Genomic DNA, 9,628 nt, shown 5'->3' on the forward strand with positions numbered 1-9,628 from the left:
TCTTAGTTGAGTTAACTTGTTCTTGCATATCATCAAAAATGGCTTCTTACCCTATTAAGGTTGTCAGCACTGTAACCGCTTCAATCAAGTGCAGACAAGCTAGTGAAGTTCCTCGGCTGGGCTTCAACCGATCTCAAAAACCTCCTGCCCGACGTCTACACCCAAATCATAGTCTACGAGACCACACCTGACTATATTAAGAGGTTCAAACTCGAATATGCTAGTGGTAAGGAAAATTAAAACCGACGCCATTAAACATTACTCTTTTGGATCTCTATCTGTTTTGTTTATATTTATTTATTTGTATATATGTCTGCATAGGATTTCCAATCATGTGGGCAGAAGTCAACATCGATGTAATGGACAGAGCAAATATGGTATGCATTTACCATGTACATATACTTACAAATGGAGATGCTGGAGATTTCAATACACGCGGCACCACGATTAGAGTGATCGAAGTGCTAAGACCATATGGAAATGGCAGTAAAGTGGAGTATACCTACGAGTTTGAGAGAGCAAACACTGATGTTGGTCCTGCCTTATTTGAATTTGAGATCTCCAATCTCATTAAGCTCGATAAAAAACTAGCTTGAAGAAAATCACTCGGTAGATCCCACTAAATAAGAAGTCCTGCGTATGCTTTCACGTAGTACTCGTCATCAAGCATCTTTTAAATTAGTCTATGTTGTCTATTGTTGTATGTGATGGTGTGTAAATTGCAGTCTTCTAAATTTATCACTTCATCATTGTACGGTTGACGTTTATTAATAATCTATGTCTAGTGTATTATTTTCATGAATAATGTTAAATAGCTTAATTTGAACTATCTCAAATGTTTTTTTAAAAACTTAGTAGAAAATTATATATATATAAAAATTAAATCACATACATGCGTAGAATGAGTGTCGACCACGGTTTGGCGTCGATTTTGACCCGTCCAATTACAAATTGATCAGTTTCGGATTGAAACCAAGCGAAGGTCATGCCTAATTTTGAGGAAAAGTGTAGATAAAGCAAAGTGAGAACCGATGGAAAAGTGAATGAAGTGAAATGCAAAATCAGGTTTTGCCTCTAAAATTGATCATGGATATCTAACACTATATTCTTTGATTTGCATTTATTACCGCCAAATGCATAAAATTTACCCTTATACTTTATCAAAAAAATTTCGCGGCACCCTAAATTTTGCAGGAGATCTATTATATCTCTAAAGTTGTAAATTTTAGTAAATATTGTGCATCTTTCCATATTAATGTGTTTTTAACTTTTATTTGCAAAATATTAATTTGAATAGAGTTAGTCAAATTTTAAAATAATAATTTTCACTCTTTCATGGGAGAATAGTTTTCATATTTTTCAAATATATAACAAGTGTTTAATAGATCTAATTTTATAATTGGAGTATTCAATAAAATAGTTTACAAAGTGAAGTGTTCAATAGATGAAAATTTATAAAATTAAGTGTTTAATTGGTTAAAGTAAAAATTACTGATGACACAAAAAATTTTATATTGATTATAGGAGTGATTTATGAATTTTAGGGCGTATCATGTTGAGCCATCAATCATTGCTCATTAGTTTACAGCAATCTTTTATAACAGGTTAGCTAGGAAAGTGGAGAGAAGAAAAAAAAAATCTAAAAACTTTAGGAAGATGTTTATATTACGTTTTCGGTTCTCTACTAAACCTCAATCAAGATTTATTCACATAAAACCTCAAGCGGTCGTTAGGTTTAATTATTCGCACTAGATGATATCTAATACCGGTTGTTATAGTTGCAATTGTTCTCAGAACGTAAAATGACTAAAAATTATTTTTCATTATGTATTTTTTTCTTTTTTTATCAAAAAGATTGCTATTTTGTTTGGAATTGAACTTAAAACCGCCGCTACTGAATAGATGCTCTAACCAACTAAGCTACAACAGCTCAATATTTTTCAATATTATGAATTATAATTTACACATATGTAACAAGTTTAAGGTAAATGACAGTGATTTTCGCAAGTGTATGAAATCGTATCAAGTAATATAGAGTGAAAGAGTATCGTATCCACAGGAATTGTATATCAAGTACTAAAATTATGTTAACCTATTATTATTTAAACGACAATAAGAGAGATTTATTATAAAAAAAAGTAAATTCTAAAATAAGACAGAAAGAAATCAAGCAACAATATTTAGATGAAAAGAAACCATGGATTTTAAAACTACTAGGGATTTTGATTTCACTTAATTCTATCCAATTTATTTTATTAGTTTGTTAATTAATTTTAATTGTTCAAGTAGGGGAAAGAACCCTAAAATCACTAACAAGCTCTCCCGATGTATTGTTAGCTATTCTAATTCGGTCTAATTACCTATCTTCCAATAGTGCAATCAAACATGAATTAAATCATTAAGTTTTATGGTTTGTTTTGTGAATTCATAATCTAAGGTCATTAACTTATGAAAACCCCCTATGAGTCAAACTATATAGCTTCCGCATCAAGTTATTATTCTCATGTAATTTATTACCTTTTTCGTATCAAAAACCCTTCTTCCGATAGTGATTAATGAAATAAATCAATCCAGGAGAAAAATTCTGCCTGGAAGCATTAAGTTCAATAATAAATTATATCAAGAACAAGGAAAAGCAAATCTAATATATTATAAATTGGAATCAAATTAAGCTACATCAAATCCCTAATATGAGAGTTTAGCTTGACATAGTAATTAAATAAAACTCAATAGTGCTCGAATAAAACTTCATAATCAATAATGAATAATGAAAAGAAAGACAAGATTAAGAGCTTAGAAATAAAAACTAGACAACAGCTATGTGGATGGCTTCCTTGAATCTTGGCACAAATCTTGGATGCTTGAAATCTTTGAGAGAGAGAGAACTATGTAGAAAAATACTAGAACTCTAGATGGAATATACAATGAATGGATCCTCTCTTTATATAGACTTCCTAGGAGAAAATCTGACTCCGTTTAGGAAATAGAATCTTTATTAAGTACGAAATCTTCTTTGGAGATCATAAACTGATTAGGCTTAGGATTTCTTCTTAGTTAGGATTCTTCTCTCTTCCTAAATAGACTTAGATCTTGTTTTGCATGTTTAGGAACATATCTGAGGTGGGCCTATGTGAGTTAAGAAGACTGGATTGCGTTTTTATTCAAAACAGCTTCGCCTTAGTAACACGGGCGTGCCATCTAGCACGGCTTGGGCATGCTAGAGTCTGGATCTCTGAATGATTCAGCACGGGCTGTGCTATGCAACACGCTCAGAGGAGTTTCTGTGGCACGGGCGTGCACCATAGCATGGGCAAGGCGTGCTAGGCTCTGACTCTCCAAGGTAGATTGCATCACGGGCGTGCTCGGTAAACGCGCCCTGAGGTTCTTTAGGCACGGGCGTGTTATATAGCACGGGCAGGCCGTGCTAACGTCTGACTCTCCACTTGATTTCTCTGAAGTTTAGCACGGGCGTGTCATTGGCTCTGACTCTCCACTTGATTTCTCTTATATTTAGCACGACTGTGCTAAGGTGCACGAGCTAGGTGTGCTCGAGCCTTAGTACTTTGCTTTTTAATGCTCTTTTCTATGCCAAAATCTTGCAAATTCCTTTAAGATCAAGTGGACTATGATTCAAGGAAGCTTTGAACAAAATTATATTTAAAATGAAGTAAAACTAAATTAAAGTGATAAAAATTTAATAAAAATTCTAAATAAAATTATACTAAAAATACTATAAAAATGATACCTATCAAAATTTCCCAAACTTAAACCATTGCTTGTCCTCAAGCAATAAAACTAAAAATAAAAGAACAAAATAAACTGCCAAAACTAGCTTACTATGGTTGGAGATAGTTATTAACAAGTTTCAAAAGATATCAAATTTATTAATATGCGAATAAATCAAGTGTTTTCCATGCTAATTTATATCTAAGCGAGAATTCAATTTTTGATAAAACATATTACTTGATTTCAACATAAGTTAAAAAAGATTTGTCAACACCAAAATTTATTCAACCTATGATAAGTAGAATATGAAATTTCAAAAATTATTTAGTCCCTTTTTAATTAAGATGTTTAATAGTATAAATTCAGCATTCCCATATGCAAAATTAGTCATCCCTTCTCCACAATTGAAATGTATATTGATTTAGAAAGATCAAAAGGTCTTTATTTTGGGTTGTAATGGGGTTTTCGGGATATAAATGTAGCTAATCAAAGAAAAATGATAAAAGATAGACAAAGAGTACAAAAGAATGTATAATATCCAGATTTTCATTATACCAAAACTATTTGTTTAAGGGAGTTTCTGTGTTTAAATTCTTCACTAGCTCATGACTAGAGATATTTTGGCAAGGTCTTTTCATAATATTTTGATAATTTCTTCCTTGTTTTTAAAATTCCCCAAACTTGAATTCTTTGATTGATTGCTTTTTCTATGGGGTGCTTCTCTTTTGATTTTTCTAATCGGTACACTTGCTAGTATCAATGAAATTTTCTCCCTTCTTGTTGTTATGTTTTAATAAAAATCAAATCCTTCAATTATACATTATTGCACTTAGGGTAGGAATTGAAATTGGTTTAATGGCTAGGTTTAATAAGGGTGAACAATAAGATTTGGATATAGGCTTCAAATTGGTTACAAAAGTCATATTTTAACTTAATTGGCCTAGGCTAAGTAAGGGATTCGATAAAGAATGCCTAAATCATCTCTTTCTAAATGTAAGCATAAAAAAAATTTTGTCTCAAAGGAAATTCTAATTTGTTCTAGGAATGCCAAGGTTAAATAAATTTTTGATCAAAACATATCTATATATCATAAAATTTACAAAAAATTGGTGTTTATAATCTTAAAAACAAATAGCTACACCAAGGAATCATGTTAAGTCAAAACTTAAAATTAAAGCTTAAACATAATAGGTAAGAAAATCAACTAAATTTATCACAAGTTACTAAATTATGATAACTTTTAAGCTTGCCTCTAATTATTCCAACCATGTTAAGCTAAAAAAAAAATAAAATTTTAACTAAAATTTTTCCATCCCCCAATTTAATCAAACACATTGTCCCCAATGTGTTCAAAATAAAACTACTTCCCCAAACTTATTGTATTAATGAAAGAAAAGAACAAGAGAGTGTAGTAAGCATTACCAAAATTGTATTGAAAAATACAATAGAGATGGGTGTTGGAATATGTCATAGCCAAAAGACCAGAAAAACATTAAAGGAAAAAGCTACTAAAAGAAAAAATATTCAAAGGAATGGAAATAGTAACAAAAGGAAATAAAAAATAAAAATTCATAACATAACATTTACTGTATGAAAGGAGAAATCAGAATAGAAAAGACACAAAAGGAAATCAAAATCCATCAGGACTCCGGTGGCGGAGGAGGGTGTGGCTGCAATAACTGAAGGACAGTCTGAAGTTGACCTTGCAGTGTATCCATGCGAGAGTCAAGGCTCCCGTGTATAATCTCGATGGATTGGAATCTGTCTGCAATCATAGATTCCATCCCGTTAAGGCGTGTGTCAAACATGTCCATTCGCGACATCATCCGTGCAAGGACTTCGTCATTGGACATGCTTGACGTTCCTTGAAAGGATGGACCAGCGTCGGAAGTACCTACACCAAAAGAAGGACCAAAAGGAGGTGGATTACCCTCCGCCATGTTAGCATCACCTGCGTCCTCACCTTCCTTATCCTCAGAACCGTCAATTCGAGCACCCACTACCCGATATGAATCTCCTATTTTCTCAATCAGCTTCATGTGGAGCATGACATCTAAGTCCAACCCGGTACCCTTTCCCCTCCCACACTGTCATAAACTGGCCTAGCCGGGTTCCATACTCTCAAGTACGCTGAAATTCGGGTTACAAAACATCCCATCATAATTGCCCCTTTATCTGCTCGTGCAACCCTTGTCCATCGCAAACACAACCAATAGCCCACATGTAACAAAATTCCCTGATTAATAGCCCATAAGAAATATAATTCATTACGGCTTAGTACCCCATCACTCTCGCTTCGCCCAAAAATAGTGCTAGCTAAAAACTTATGACTATATCTCAGGGCGGGGTTTCTTAATTTTGAGGCTTTTGAAACCCTAGGATTGTAATTATCTCCCCCAGTGAAATCACTCCATGCACTGTGGTCAAGAAAATCAGTCGGTATGCGATTTTGAGCATTGTCAGTGGGGAAACCAAATATATGACTGACTTCATTTACAGAAAGTTCATAGTTTCTCCCAAACAACCGAAATCCAATTTTACTAGGAAAATCAAATAAGCAAATAAGGGATGAGTAAGAACTCAAAAACTCTAGTGTGAGAGGAGCATAAACAAGGTCTTTCATATCAATAAACTGTTCCCATCCGATACGCCTAAGTGGTTCTATCACAACATCCTTAAGACCTACTTGCGCCAAAGCATTTTCATCAATAAATCTATTCAGTAAAATAGGTCTCAGATATAGTTTATTATACCTCTCTTGCTATTCTGGGGAAGCAATCTCAAATGGAGGAGGAGCAGGCGTGGAAGGAGGTGGAACCGGTGGAGGAGCAGTGGAGGATCGAGAGATTGGCCATTGTCTAGCAGCCACAGAAGAGGCGGGTCTACTACGCTTGTATCGGGGAGGCATGGTGAAGGAGAATGGTGTGAAAATTTGGTGTGTAGTGTGTTTGATTTGAGAGGAAAGGGAGAAAAAGAGAGAAAATTGGAGATGAAAGGGTGATGGCTAGGGCGTGCGAGAAGGGAATGAGAAGTGGTTAGGGCATGCACTTTAAATAGAGGCGCGATTTAATGCGCTTGTCTGGTCGTGGCACGGGCGTGCGCCTTGGCACGACCAGACCGTGCACGCTAATGTGACTTTGAGGTGGTTCGCGACACGGGCGTGCTGTCGGACACGCCTTGGGTGTGTGAGCCTCTGTCCTGCAAAGAAAAAAAAAGCGTACCTGGCACGGGCGTGCTGTGAAGCATGGTCCGGGCGTGCTAGCCTCTGACTCTCATTGGTTTTCTCCTTTCTTGACGCACGGGCGTGCTGTGGCACACAGTCAGGGCGTGCTAGCCTCTGACTTTCAAGATATGATTTTCATTTTAAAGCACGGCCGTCTTGCTACGCATGGCTTGGGCGTGTCATCCTAAGGATTTTAACTTGATCCTGAAAAATTTTGACTAAAACAAAAGAACAATTATGGAGAAATTTTGGGAAAATTTGTAACAGAAGTAATAAAAATAAGTGGAAACATTAAATTGATAAAGAAAATAGCATGAGTTGTCTCCCACAAGCGCTTTTGTTTAACGTCGTTTAAGCTCGATGCACTCTACCTAATTCAGGTCAAACGAGACTGATGGTATTTTTGACAAGATCAAAGTTGTCATTCTGATAAACTTTCAAACGTTGAGCATTAACTTTGAAACATCGATTAGAATTACCATCCACTATTTCGATGGCCCCATGTGGAAAAATTTCTTTGATTGTGAAGGGATCAGACCATCTGGAGCGCAACTTACCGGGAAAGAGACGGAGTCTAGAATTATAGAGCAATACCTATTGTCCTACCTTTAGATTCCTCAGGATAATATGCTTATCGTGCCATTGTTTGGTGCGGTCCTTATATATCTTGGCACTCTCATAAGCATGAAGGCGCATTTCATCCATCATATTCAATTGAAGCAAACGTTTTTTACTAACTTCCTTTGTATTAAAGTTAAGAAATTGAATTGCCCAAAATGCTTTGTGCTCTAACTCAACAGGAAGATGACAAGCCTTATCGTAGACCATGCGATATGGAGACATACTGATTGGTGTTTTGAATGCGGTTCTATATGCCCATAGAGCATCATCAAGTTTCTTAGACCAGTCCTTCCTAGATTGTCCAACGGTGGTCTCCAGAATCTTCTTGATTTCTCTATTGGTGACTTCTAGTTGTCCACTTGTTTGAGGATGATATGGAGTGCCTACATGATGCGTAACACCATATTTTGCAAGAAGAGAATCTAAATATTTGTTGCAAAAATGCTTACCTCCGTCTGTGATTATTGCCCTAGGCGTGCCATGACGTGTGAAAATATACTTCTTTATAAAATTCATTACACTTTTGGCATCATTGTTTGGAAGAGCAATAGCTTCTGCCCACTTCGACACATAATCCACCGCCACTAGAATGTATTGGTTGGAGTATGATGATGGAAAATATCCCATGAAGTCTAAACCCCAAACATCGAAGATCTCGACTTCAAGGATGCTATTTAAGGGCATCTCATGACGCTTTGAAATGTTACCTAATCTTTGACAACGATCACAAAGATGAACAAAGTTAAAAGCATCTTTAAATAAATTAGGCCAATACAAACCGCTTTCCAATATACGCACTGCTGTCTTGTTTGCTCCAAAGTGTCCCCCACATTCCATTGAATGGCAAAATTTAAGGACACTCTCCATTTCTCCTTCCGGTATACATCGCCGGAATAGCTGATCACTACAATATTTGAACAAAAAGGGCTCCTCCCAATCGTAGTATTTGATATCATGGAAAAACTTTTTCTTTTGTTGATAAGAAAGATTGGGAGGAGTGATTTTGCAAACAAGGTAGTTAACTATATCAGCATACCAGGAAGCTTGTATGTTTGCCATCAGTAGAAGTTGCTCATGGGGAAAGTTTTCATTGATTTGTAATTCTGTTGCATCTTCTTCCCCTAATTCTAGCCTGGAAAGGTGGTCAGCCACAAGGTTTTCTGTTCCCTTCTTATCGCGAATCCCTAGATCAAATTCCTACAATAAAAGTACCCAATGAATTAGTCTCAGTTTAGCATCTTTCTTTTCTAGCAAATATTTGATAATCGAGTGATCAGTGTAGACTATTGTTTTGGCTCCAATTTAATAAGCCCTAAATTTGTCAAAAGCAAAAACAATAGCTAGCAGTTCTTTTTCAGTAGTGGCATAATTTAATTGTGCATCATTCAATGTGTGACTAGCATAATAAATGACGTGCAACTTCTTTTCCTTTCGTTGCCCAAGAACAGCTCCAACAACATGATCACTAGCATCGCACATAAGCTCAAAGGGAAGAGTCCAATCTGGTGTAGCAATGATAGGGGCTGAGATCAACTCCTTCTTCAACCTGTTAAAAGCATTTAAACACTCTTTGTCAAAACTAAAAGGAACATTTTTAATTAATAAATTACAAAGAGGTTTTGTGATTTTGGAGAAGTCTTTGATGAATCTCCTGTAGAATCCTGCATGGCCAAGAAAACTCCTTACTCCCTTTACTGAATTAGGAGGAGGTAGCTTTTCAATTACCTCGATTTTGGCTTTGTCCACTTCAATCCCTTTTTGAGAGATTTTATGGCCTAGGACAATACCTTCACTAACCATAAAGTGACATTTTTCCCGATTCAAAACAAGGTTAGTGTCCTCGCATCGCTGCATTACTAAGGATAAGTTATGAAGACATGCATCAAAAGAGGAACCAAATACAGAGAAATCATCCATGAATATTTCAATAAATTTCTCTACCATATCAGAAAATATGAACATCATGCATCTTTGAAAGGTAGCAGGGGCATTGCATAGTCCAAAGGGCATTCTCCTATAGGCAAAAGTGCCATAAGGGCAAGTGAAGGTAGTTTTCTC

General features: G+C 35.7%; 1 long non-coding RNA gene across 1 annotated transcript; it reads left to right on the top strand.

Annotated features, from left to right (window-relative positions):
- LOC110010721 (uncharacterized) lies at positions 1-741 on the top strand. The gene is made up of 2 exons (XR_002285751.3): positions 1-226; positions 322-741. It is a non-coding gene; the product is annotated as an uncharacterized LOC110010721 (long non-coding RNA).
- The last annotated feature ends 8,887 nt before the right edge of the window (positions 742-9,628 follow it).

The sequence above is a fragment of the Jatropha curcas genome, chromosome 6, assembly GCF_041381405.1.
Source record: "Jatropha curcas cultivar XTBG-Jc1 chromosome 6, XTBG_Jcur_1.0, whole genome shotgun sequence".
Classification (NCBI taxonomy): Eukaryota; Viridiplantae; Streptophyta; class Magnoliopsida; order Malpighiales; family Euphorbiaceae; genus Jatropha; species Jatropha curcas.